This window comes from Thermobia domestica, chromosome 16 (genome assembly GCF_964235325.1).
Source record: "Thermobia domestica chromosome 16, izTheDome1.hap1.1, whole genome shotgun sequence".
Classification (NCBI taxonomy): Eukaryota; Metazoa; Arthropoda; class Insecta; order Zygentoma; family Lepismatidae; genus Thermobia; species Thermobia domestica.
The window spans coordinates 126,953,327-126,966,926 of record NC_137469.1 but is presented as its reverse complement, the minus strand read 5'-3'; the positions used below and the strand labels follow the sequence as shown (position 1 = coordinate 126,966,926).

Sequence of the window (13,600 nt, the reverse complement as noted above, 5' to 3'; positions counted from 1 at the left end):
GGTTATTACTCCAACATTTAAGCAAATAAATAAAAAAAATTATATTATAAAAAATTATAAAAAAAAGGCGAGGGCCTTAAGTATGAACTCCAAATGAGGACCTTAAGAAGGATATAGTTGTAATTAGAATAATAAGCAGAATCAGTAATGCTAACGTAACCGAGAATGTTCCGGATTCAACTGCGGTAATCTAAATAAACATATTTTGCTATGTAATAAGATATCTACATTATATTTCAAGATATTGGTTTTGTTCACTAAACCAAAATGCATTTAGGCATGTCTCTTCCGGGCATGAAACAGAAAATGAAAGGCACATTGATTAATGTTTCCAAACGGTATCATTCTCACTGTTTGCAAACACTGTTAACTCAAGATCGCTGCAAGCTCCGAACAAAGTTAAGAAATTGTGAAACGGTAACTCGAGGCAACCAAGTAGTAGAAGAACCTAGTTATCTATATTCTGTAATTTTGCTTCCATTTTAATATCGGTCTGTTTAAGAGACTAATAAGAGTTTTCGTTTTTAAAAAATCGATTTCGGTTTCGGAACCAGAAAAAGTTCTAGAAAATCGATTTCAGCTTAGAGATAGGAATGTATTTTCTCGAAAATTTGGTTTTACTACCGGATAACTTCTTTAAAAAAAAATCAGAAACTCTGTTTCTGTGGAATCAAAAAAGTTCGATATCGATTCAGGAAACGAAGCTCAATAGAACTCATTTACAGATATCGATTTTGTTACTATTTGTGTTCGTAATAAGAAGTCAATTGAATGTTGATGAATGACGAACGATAGTGGATAGTGCTATATTGAAGTGATGGTAAATTTAAGTGAAAACTATGGCACCAGAGAACCGATTTAATAAGTAAAGCAAGACCTGAAAATCTTTATAGATGTTTCTTTACTACCATCTTGTAGAAGGGTACAAGGCAATAAGCGAAATATTTACAGTTCAATAGAGTTTTCAAAGTTACCAAATGCTTTTGTACAAGTATCAAAACACTATCCGATGTTATAAAGATTTAATACTACTAAACATCAAAGACAAAACTAATTGTAAAATTGGATACCACACGCAGTGAGAAGATATGATGAAATCGTTGGCAAGCAGTAAAATAATTAAGACATATCTTGGTGTATCATTGAGCGAATCACAAACTATTCTTTTTCATACAATTCTTCATAGTTTTACCAAAAGAGAAAGAAGATCGTATTCAAGATATACTATTGTTTAGTTTGAGTTCTACTGAAATGACAGAGAAGGTTACTTACCTTGCAATTTGACTTGCACTTAAAGGCAATTAGAACTATGAACATGAATAATTTCAGAACAATAATCACCTCTAGGCCTAGGTTTTTCATCAAATAGTAATAGCAACGCCCCACAAGGGGATAAAAAAGGTTATTCCGTTTTCCCAACTCCATCATAGAGGTCTACACAGGCCGGAAATTTTAGCCCGGGCCCGGCCCGGCCCGTGCACTTGAGGTCCAACCCGAGTCCGAAATATCTTTTAGCATTTAGGCCCGAGCCCGGCCCGAGCTCGTGTAATAATCAAATGTCCGAAGTAAGCCCGAATTACAAAAACTTAATAATTAACGTAAAGTTATATTTTTTATTTACAACGATTAGAGGTTTAATTTTTCAGTTGTGCTTTGAAAGTTCTCCAGAAAGAAAGGTACAATATATATATATCGTTGTACAGTATATTTACAAAGTTAGGCCCGAAAAAGTCCGAGAAATATGGTTGTATGTTTAAAAATTTAAAGGCCAAGCACGGCCCGGGCCCCAAGTGATATATTCTTTGTAGGCCTGTGTTTAGTCCTAACCTGTTTATTTAAATTGTTTAGTTTTGTTTAAAGATGTGTTTGTTCAATGTAACTTGTTTTAGCTATAGAAGAAGAAGAAGCAAGGTGTAGATGCTTATTGAAACTGTGTATAGCAGCAGTGTGTGAGTGAGCGCGTAGCCTAGAGCTGCATCATCGTAGTGTTCAATGTGCATTTTATTTAACTAGGGAATTGTAAGAAATATTAAAGAACGAACCAGCGTTTGTGTGATACAGTCCATCATAAATATTTGGTCCTCCTATCCAGATGTTAATACGTGTTTATGTGTTTTATGTGACCTACGTGCTAAGACTTGTGTGTTAACAAGAAAGAAAAAACTGTGTGGGCAACAATGGAAGCTTACAATTCCCGAAAGCATGTTTTAAAAGGAAAGGTCACTCGTGCTGAAAACTGCATAAACAATATCACAGAACAGGAAGATATTAGTGTAGTTCAAGTCTACAAAAACAAAGTGAGTGAACTGTCACGTGAAACAAATGAGCTTTTGTTGCTAGCCAGTAACTTGTGTGCCGAAGAAGAAATTTATTTGGTGCAAGAAGAAGAGCTTGCTGCTATTGATGATAGACTTACAAAGCTTAACGTGAAATTAGTGGAAGTGCAGGGTAAAATATCTCACGCTTCTTCTAGTGATGTGAATAATCAAAAAAAAAAAAAAAAAAAAAAAAAAACACAACAGAAATTCGACTTCCAAAATTGCAGTTGCCATGCTTTAGCGGGAACTTAAATGATTGGCTTTCGTTTCGTGATTTGTTTATCGCAGCAGTGCATAATAATGAAAAATTGACGGGTGCACAAAAACTTCAGTACTTAAAAGCTAGTCTGCAAGGTGAAGCAGCAACACTTGTTCAATCTATATAAATAACTGACGATAACTATAAAGAAGCTTGGGACATGTTAAATTTAAGGTATCAAAATAAACGAGAATTAGTCACGTCTATCTTGCGGCGGTTTGTAAGTCAAGGTCAAGTGCAGCAAGAATCAGCTGGCACGTTACGTCGGTTGTTGGATACAAGTGTTGAGTGTGTGCGATCGTTATCAGTGTTGGACATAAAAGTAAACGAATGGGATCCTTTGCTTATATTTCATATAACAGAGAAGCTAGACAGTGAAACAAAAAGACAGTGGGAACTTTCATTGTCAGACAGTGAACTACCAACATTCGACCAATTGGTGAAATTCATAGATCATAGGTGTCGCGCATTAGCAAGTAGTACTTCAAATGCGAAATCAACCCCACCCAGTGAGCCAAACAAGAGTAATAAAAAATCAGCAATAGCGCATCATGCTTCAGCTCAATTTTCGTATTGCCAGTGCAAAGCAAAAATCATCCTTTGTATAAATGTGATGACTTTCTTTCGCTGTCAGTTGACGAACGTCATTCTTTAGTGAAAAACAAAGCATTGTGCTTTAATTGCTTACAATCTAATGATAAACTGTCCAGTTGCAAATCAGCATCGTGTCGTGAGTGTGGCAAACGTCATCATACTTTACTTCATTTTCCAAATAAACAGAACTCATGTGTTTCAGTGGGGACTCATTTTTCAAGTGAAACTAATGTGCAACATGCAGTGTTATTACAAACTGCAGTAGTGATGGTGAAGGATTCATATGGTAATTTACAACCTGTGAGAGCCTTGTTAGATTCAGCCAGTGAAAAAAGCTTCGTGTCAGAAAACTGCATACAAAGACTCGGTTTACAAAAACAGCCGGTTTATGTACATGTTTCGGGACTGAGTTCCAGTAATGTTGCTCGGGCAAAAGGTGTTGTTAATATTGTGTTTACATCAAGTTATGATGTTAAATCAGAATTTTCTATAGAAGCGCTAGTGTTGCCAAAGGTAACAGGTATGTTACCAAAACGGTATATTCATAAAACCAAGCAGTGGTCACATGTTAACAAGTTAACATTAGCAGATCCGAATTTTAATGTTCCTGACAGAATTGATCTGTTATTGGGTGCTGATATTTACCCTCAATTACTATTGGTGGGTGTGTGTAGTGGTGTTAATGGTTCTCCCGTAGCAGTGAATACCAAATTAGGATGGGTGTTGTTTGGTTCTATTGGCGACGATGAAGTGCGACGTAAAGAATTCACAGCGTCAACATATATCCAGTGCAACAGTGAAAGAATTTTGCAACAGTTTTGGGAATTGGAAGATATTTCTACACAAAAAATAATGTCAGAAGAAAAACAATGTGAAATTTATTTCGAGAAGACCCATCAAAGAGATGAGACAGGTAGGTTTCATGTGCAATTACCGTTTCGTGACAACATTGCAAGACTTGGTGATTCACGTGAAGTAGCAATTAAACGCCTTAAGCAAGTAGAAAGTCGGTTGAAGAAGAGGCCTAAAATGCGTCAATTATATGTAAATTTTATGCATGAGTATGAGGTACTTGAGCATATGGAGATTATTCCAGAGAGTGAAATACTGAAACCAAACAGTGAAGTGTTTTATTTACCTCATCACGCAGTGTTGAAAGATTCCAGTTCAACAACAAAACTGAGAGTAGTTTTTGATGGTAGTTGTAAAACTTCATCTAATGTGTCATTGAATGATAAGTTACTTGTCGGACCTAGGTTGCAGTGTGACTTAATTCCATTACTTGTGCGTTTTAGACAACATAATGTGTCATTAACTGCTGATATTGAGAAAATGTATAGACAGGTGAGAATCCAACCAGAGCATAGAGACTTCCAGCGAATTGTGTGGCGTGAGAAACCTAATCTTCCGATCAAAGATTACAGACTTGTGACGATAACTTATGGTACAGCTTCAGCACCGTATTTAGCAGTGAAGAGTTTGCAACAATTAGCGAAATATGAAGAAGAATCATTTCCTATTGCATCGGCTGTAGTGATGCAAGACTTTTTTGTTGATGACTTGATCAGTGGTGCCAACTCAGTTAGTGAAGCAATTCAGTTACAAGAACAACTCAGTGCATTATTGCAGAAAGGAGGTTTTGAACTGAGAAAATGGGCATCTAACAGTCCCAACGTTTTGGACTCCGTACCTTCTCATTTGAAACAAGCGACGAGTAGTTTTGACTTTGATAGTAGTAATTCAGTGAAAACGTTAGGAATTCAGTGGTATCCATCAAATGATGTATTTTCGTATAATGTCAATCTTGTGTCAGTTAAGTCAGTTGTAACTAAGCGTAATATTTCATCAGAAAGTGCAAAGGTGTTCGATCCATTAAGTTTGATTTCTCCAACTACTATTATTGCGAAAATATTATTGCAAGAAATTTGGAAACTAAATTTAGAATGGGACAGTCCAGTTCCTGAATGGATTTTGAGAAAATAGAGGAATTACTACTCAGAGCTTTCTTTATTGAAAAACATCAAAATCAATAGGTGTATCAGTATCACTCAAGCTACGAGAAGAGAGTTAATAGGATTCTGTGATTCTTCCCAAAAGGCCTATTGTGGAGTGGTGTGTATGAGGTCTGTATCTCAAGACGGCCAAGTGAGTGTGAACATTGTTATGGGAGAAACGAAGGTTGCTCCAATCAAACAAGTGTCTTTGCCCGATTAGAGCTCTGCGGTGCCTTGCTATTAGCCAAAATGATGAATCTCATATTAAATTCATTACGTTTGGAAGTGCATGATGTAATTGCCTATTCTGACTCTACTGCTGTATTATCGTGGCTGAATTCGGATTCAAGCAAATGGAAAGTGTTTGTCGCGAATCGTGTAGCCAAGATTCTAACTCTTTCGCCATCAGTGAAGTGGCACAAAGTGGTTTCAAAGAATAATCCAGCAGACTGTGGGGTTCTCGAGGTTTATTACCTTCTGCTTTACTTGCACATCACTTGTGGTTCTCAGGTCCAGAGTGGCTCAAGAACCCCATTCTCCCAGGGTGTAATGAATATACAGTGGATTCAAGTTAGTCAACCAAGAGGAAAGAAAACACATAGTTTGTATGCATGTTCATGTTGATACCTCCATTATTGACAATTGTTCATCGTTGGTGGAACTTGAGCGAATTGTTACATATTGTTTCGAATTTTACAGTTCTTTCAAATATTGTACTAATTCATTTCTTGTGTGTATCTTGAACTAGATCGTTCAAGGGTGGGGGCTATGTTTAGTCCTAACCTGTTTATTTAAATTGTTTAGTTTTGTTTAAAGATGTGTTTATTCAATGTAACTTGTTAGCTATAGAAGAAGAAGAAGCAAGGTGTAGGTGCTTATTGAAAATGTGTATAGCAGCAGTGTGTGAGTGAGCGTTTAGCCTAGAGCTGCATCATCGTAGTGTTCAATGTGCATTTTATTTAACTAGGGAATTGTAAGAAATATTAAAGAACGAACCAGCGTTTGTGTGATACAGTACATCAGCCTGAGTTTGGCCCAAGCCCGTGCAGACCTCTCTCTTGTCGCACACACTTATACATATACTTTTAAAACATTCTAAATCAACCTGATTCTCAATGACTTAAATGTGTTACTCTTCTTTAAACATTTTTCTAACGTAACAGAGCACCAAAACCCAAGTGTATCATTTCGACAGTCCTTGTCCTTTTATTCAAGGTTCAAAGTATTTAACGCTAATTTGTACTTTATGTCGTGGTAATGCAAGAAATGGAAAAGTGCATATCACTATTGAAAAGAGCGTATTATACTGAAATAAAAAATCGTAGCACACAGAAGATAGGACTAAGTTTGTTTCTTAGTTCTTAAACTGGCTTGAAACGTTCAGTGGTGGGTATCGATAGAAATCATTTGATTAAAAAAATAACCTTTTGTTTCTACAAGAAAAAATGAAATATATACCAATTGTGGTAGCGATAAAATGTCCTCTAATTCCCATAACTTGCAACAATGAAACGTTGTTACTGGTGTCACTTTCAGGCCGGTAGCCAGCCCCAAAATGTAGGGATGGGGGCGGTTGAAGTTAGGGAGGGCTTACCCAACCATATTTTAGTTCATCATCGTATTATAGTTCATTTTGCAAGCCGACCGGGAAAATTTTAGGGGAAATTAAAACTATCGGTGCGGCCCGGTCCCCCTAGACCCCACATGGATACAGACCCGGTCTGCCATTTTCATTCTTCTGATTTTCTTTCATATAAAAAATTGAACGCGCTAAAACCGTAGCCTATTTTTTTTTAAATCGTAGTTTGCACTTAGCGAAATCATTATTTATGGGACATGTCACGATGGGATATTAGGTCAGGAAATGATTTCATATGGAACATAGTTATATTCCAAACAAAAGTATCGAAATCTTTTGTTTTGAAAGATGTCTAGAATGTTATACTCTTCATATATATTGTTTTGAGAACACATTTTACTTAACATAATAGTTTGATTTCTCTGTAAATTTACAATTTTAAACGAATAGTACTCGATTGTAGTTATTTATGGCGGGTTATCTACACTTTCCATAGGTTTGCCACGTTTTCAAATCAAAATGTAGGGGCTTCAGGCAACCAAATGCAACACAGATAGTCTATATTCAAGTTCCTGCCAAACTCTTCCTACCATATCAGTGTAAATATCGGCCACACTTATTCTCTGTCAAGAAATTACATGCATGTTTTCCGCAGGATAGTATCTTGCCCCTTACTGCTATGAAAATAAAATACTACACATTGCCTAATGTCTTTTCGCCAGTAGCTTCCTATTTCCTCATCAGTTAAAATAGTATTCTTGGGCATCGTGGCGAAAAATGTATTCCTTTCCGTGCGTTCTACGAACAACACAAAGAGTGAACGTAATAAAAACGAAAGAAGTGAAAAATACAGTGCGATGTAAAGTGCTTGGACTCTTGGAACAAATCACTCAATATAGCGCTTTCCTTGCAAGCAGGTCGTGATGGTGCAATTGGTAATACCATAGGATCAAGTTCACGGAGTCCTCAGATCGATTCTTCCTGAAGACATACTTTTATTTTCTTTACAACAATGGAAGTTTTTTAAAAACTATCCAGTCATTCGAAAAAAGGAAATTGTGTAGAAATACAACATTTCACTTTTGTATTCACATTATCGCGAAGAAATATGATGATTTCTTGCAGTTCAAACCGTAGACAATAAGTTAGCGAATAATGTTTTCCGGTCTCTTTATAAACAATGTCCAGTATGTTGTCGTCGGCAGAGCTCTACACTGTAGACCTTAAAGTCGAAAGTTTCTGAGGAAAACAGTGTCCATTTATTATTATTATTATTATTATTATTATTATTATTATTATTATTATTATTATTATTATTATTATTATTATTATTATTAAAATGACTAAAGAAGGAAAGAAAAAACACATAGTCGAGGCTATTGATAAGAGCACAAGAGGTATACTTTGTCAGATTCTTTTTAGGCTTACACATGAACATAATAACATTTTTAGAAATATGGATTGACAGATAGAATTATTATTTTATGAGAACAAGAAATGGAGTATAAAAATTTGTTACCTGGTAGCATTAATGCATTTTGATTTGCCCTTCTTCTAGATAGGTTGAATTGATTTTGAGTTTAACGTCCCTTTCAGCAGCAAGGCTATATGAGATGGGACCTACTGTTAACGTGAAATCCGAACCACATGACCTCCTGCTGGGAATCGAAAGACCCTGTCATTCTTGTGACTAGAGTTGTAATATCGATCACTATTTGTAATTTGTGTTATTCCTTTAATGCTTTATCAACGTTGCATGTAGCGTTGAAGCTAATAATAACTTGTTAGCGAAATGACGTACAAAATTTGAAGATGGAGTTAATTCTGTAAATTCGCAAACAGATCGAGGTAACGAAGCCAGAATAATGTGCATATCTCTCTTGAACAAAGAAATAGTTTCTCTGCTCTGGCCATCCTCCCTCGTAGAGTATTCGATAGCAATGTGGTCTGAAGATCTTGTAGTCCACGGATGGATTCCCGCGCACGTAGAACCATTTTTATTTCTTCAGTACAAGTAGAAAAGGAAAAAAGAATCGAGACGCATGAAGTTGAGAGCTAACAAGTAAGACCGAAGGAAAGATATGGGTCATTATGTGATTTGTTTAAAGGAACAATAAAATGGAGGAAAGTTGTTTTGTCTGTGTCTAGGAATGGAGTATAAATAAAAGAAAGAACTACACTTCTGTCCAAAATTTCTGTCGCATGTCTTTAAAATTATATATATATATATATATATATATATATATACAGTGGCGGATCCAGGATATGATCAAGGGAGGGGCTAAACCGTAATTTGCCGTTTTATCCATTGTAAAGCAGAATTGAAGCCCATTTTATCCAGTGTAAACCTGAGCGTCAAGGGGGGGCTATAACCCCGTAGCCCCCCCTTAGATCCGCCCTTGTATATATATATATATATATATATATATATATATATATATATATATATATATATATATATATATATATATATATATATATATCTGTAAAAAATTAAGAAATAAAGAAGTTATATAAATAATAAAAGTAATCGCCGAAAATCATCGCCAAATTCTAAGTTCGATTTTCCTACTAAGCGTGGCAAACGCGCGTCGAAATTTACAGAGAGAGAGACGGAATTTTATGCTTTATTAGAAGTACAACGTAAATATCTCATAATGTTAGTTACTATACATATTGCACAGCTCTAGTAATAATAGATATTAAACATTTTATACGTAAACAAACAAATAAAAGGAAATGTCACAAAATATGCAAAGCGATCAGGCAGTTTGTGGCAGTGATCTACTAATATGCGTTTGCTAAGAGAATGAACGTTAACATACCTTCGTAGATTAGGCGCTTAGCGAACGCTCCCTGAGAATTTTGTTTTTATCCACGACCATTCGTTCGAATCCCATACCCTTCGCAATCTTTTTTTAGAAAATTTTGATTCTGTTAATTTCGTAAACATCAATGTTTTGTTGTAATAATGTTGCGTAGTATTATCGCCTTTATTCTAGTTTATTTGAATATTTCCTAATAGTCCAGAATTACGTCCTTTAAATAAAGAATTACAATTATCAAAAATTTTATGAAGAAAGGAAACTTCATTTTTAACCATTATGCTAACCGGAAGGAGAAACTTATGAATATTTGAAACGGTTAACATATGACTAAACTTTAATGAAACATTACTAAAGTAAAACATTTACTCCGAATAGTCTCTGCAAAGTAATTTGTACAAAATGGACAGAAATATTGAACATAAACTATTATTTGTCAACTAAAAGTGTAGTAGCGATAGCTCTAAACCCAAGTATAATATTCACTCTTTGCTTCATGAAGACAATAAACATTTTACAAAATAATGATATTTTGGCTGTATTGTAAATATTTTAGTAAATAAGTAAATAAACTACATATGTATAATTTAAGCACCGTGACTCAATAGCTGATTGCGAGGGTGAAGATAATGAACATTAGTACAAACTATTACAAAGCTAGGGGCCGCAGTGGCCCAGTGGAAGACGGTGGGTGTAGCAGAGCAGCCTGAGGTGTTTGACTGTAGTGTTGTCAGCTGCTCGAGCGGCTCGGCTTACGGCTCAGTCATCACCGAGCTGAACCGAGAAGTGAGCCGCGCCCACACCTCACCCTACCGAGCCGGCTCGTGTCCTTGGCAAAGTGGACGGAGCCGAGCGAATCTCTCACCCCAAAGGCCGCCTCGAGCCGAAGGTTCACCTGAGCCGAGCCAGTGGCTTATTCCAACCTTGCCGGCTCGAGCCAATTGGTCACCTGAGTAAAGCCGATGGCTCATCGCAACAGAACCGGCTCGAACCGATGGCTCACTTAAGCTGAGCCGAACCAAACCGGCTCAAGGTGTTGGCTCAGTTGAACCGAGCAGAGCCGATTGACATCATTATTAGACTAACGATCTTGAGGTTTGCTAGTCCCTGTGTAGTCGGAAATGAGAATTTTAATTGTCCTCGATGTTTCTGAATTCATGTCCCTCTCGATTCTACATCTGAAATGTGATTAAAATAGAGAATAAGTCAGGAAATTGAAGAAATGTAGAGTGGTCACCTCTGGTGCATAGAATCCCTTGTTCGATTCCAGCTCGCCCCAAGTGAGCTTTGTGGTGGACATAACATGTGTGGGTGGGTTTTCTCGGAGTTCTCTTCTTTTTCTCCACTTTCTTCATTCCACCATTCCATTGATTCCTCATAGCCACGCCTCCTTTACCCTACTCTGCATAATTGTAGGACGCAAAAATTAGATTGCTTATTCTTTTTGTTGTTAGAGGTAAATGACTGAGAGTAAAGTACTATAAATAACTGTGAGTGGAATTTTTATCCTCAGATAAAATATTAGCTTTCAACACTTCCCATTGGTCTAGCGAGTTGAACGTGCACCTTTGGTGTATGCGAATCCGGGTTCTATTCCCTCCAGAACACAAGAAATCATTACCTTTCCATTTATTCTTACTAATTGTCTATCATTTTTAATCTGAAGGTCATAAACGTGAAAGATTAAACTAAATCCGTTTCATTATTGTCTAGTTATTTCATTGTCTCAAACATGAATTGTTGCGTTCGTACTATATACTAGATTCAATGTTTGTTTATGTTAATTCTTCGGCTATCACTACTGCTGTGCCAAGCTATCTTTCCTTTAGGAAGTTACCTGCGTGACACGATCTAACCACTAGCTCGTAGCTCGTGTCTACGTGCTCTGTGTTGTGCTTAGGACGGTAGTCTTAATACGAATAAAGCAGTCTTTTCGTTTCTACATGAAATCTATCACACAAATCAAATATAGGTAAATGTATTTAGAAAACACAAAATTTTCACACGTTATTCATTACGAACGAATTTTGAACGAGTTTTGATTGCTGGCAGAAGCTAGTGTCTTATTCTGAAAATTGCCATTCAATGCACAAAGGAATTAGGTTTACATTAGGTATGAGACTTCCAAACTGTGCTATGCATAAGTATCTAAAGATTTATAGAACAGCTATGTCCGTTCGTCCGTCTGTCTGTCGACAGGTATAATAGGAAAAACGGTAAAAGATAAAGAGATAATATATCTTGCAATCGATTCACCATCCCAGGGATAGGTTTCATTTCCTCTATTTACTCTCTGTGAAATCGGAAGTTGTTCAAATTAATCATTTCCGGTTTCAATGTTTTTTCTCCATAGAACAAAATGGTTACTTGATAACAACATGCGGTTTTCTGTAAACGATTCAGCGTTTCATAGCAACGTATCGTGACTATTGGTGAACACTCCACCAAAACCAGGAATGGTTTAAATTTACTACTACTTCCGGTTTCATACTGTTTTCCGTACAGCAAAAACGGTAAGAGATATCGAGATATAGTTTTATCTTATCGATTAAACTTTCCAATAGTATCTTCAATCTTTTCTTTAACTACCTATTCAAGCCGGACGCGATTCAAATTAACGCTTTCCGATTTCAATCTTCAGCGCCATAGAACAAAAATAGCAAGGGATAGCGACCAATGGCTTTCTGATATGGATTCAGTGACCGGGGAACAGATTCTATCTCTGATCTTATTAATCTATTATAACCCTTATTCATAAATATCCCCATGCTGTAAGCGTAGTGGACCACCGATGGTCAACCAGTGACATTTCGCCAAAAAATTGGCGGCCCTGCAGCGACGATCCGCAGTGGTCCCACTTCCGTTTTGAAAATTATACCACTAGGGGCCCACCAGTGGTAGAGACGCTACGAAACGCCAATCAACCACAAGATTATTTCCCGACAAATTTATTAAATCGCCTCTATGCGTGATTTTCTTACACTAAGGTGAGTATAAAAACACTAAAGGAGAAACAAACAGTATCCTCATGTGGGCGCGAACGACCAACTTTAATGATTACTAGTCGTGAGTTCTTCCGCTTTCGCACGGACGAGATGAAGAAAACCTAGCATATAGAGGGATAAATCACTGAGGTCTTTTTAATTTTGCGAATAAGTGCTTCTTTAACCTTGTATATTCGACGATAATTGTTTGAGATCATATAAAATGCATTCGCCATGTAAAAAATGCATTCGCCGTATAAAATGCATTCGCCACCATTACAAAATGATGGTCGTACATTTACTTTATTTCAGATTTTTTTTTTTTTTTTTTTTGCATGCACCTTCTAATGATCGGGAAGAGGTTTATTTGAGAAATATTTGGTAGGCTCATTTAAACTTCCTTCCCCCAAGCAGAATCGGTATTACAATTAAAAGTGAACTGATGAAAATTAATAAGGGGAAAGCAGATTTTGGTAAACGAACTTTGGGTCATCTTTCGCGAGGTAGTAGTACACATTTAAGGTGTTAATATTACAAACTGGGAGAGCGCAATAGCCAGTGATTATTACCGATCACACCATCAAGACCTGCTTGCGAGGAAAGCGCTATATTGAGTGATTTGTCACAAGAGTCCAAGCACTTTACATCGCATTGTATTTTTCCCTTCTTTCGTTTTATTGCGTTCATTCTTTGTGTTGTTAGTAGAATGCACAAAAAAACCAAATACATTTTTCGCCACGATGCCTAGGAATACTGTTTTAACTGATGAGGAAATAGGAAGCTACTGGCGAAATGATTTGGTGCAATGTGTAGTATTTCATTTTCATAGCAGTAAAGGGCAAGATACTATCCCACAGAAAATATGCATAAACTTTCTTGACAGAGTATACAATGATGTGCTCACGCAAGTGAACCACAGTTGTAGCAAGTGGCGGCACAAATACCCTTAATTTTCCACAGAAATGTCGTTGAATTAGCACAACGGACTTAGTCGCATAAAAATCAAACACAGAAAACGCTCTGTAGACTGTAGAAGCCATATTGCTC

The 13,600-nt window shown here is 36.6% G+C and overlaps 1 protein-coding gene across 3 annotated transcripts in view; it reads left to right on the top strand.

Annotated features, from left to right (window-relative positions):
• The window catches only part of LOC145673400 (uncharacterized), a 537,699-nt gene that overhangs the window by 273,930 nt on the left and 250,169 nt on the right, over positions 1-13,600 (top strand). The window lies entirely within an intron of this gene.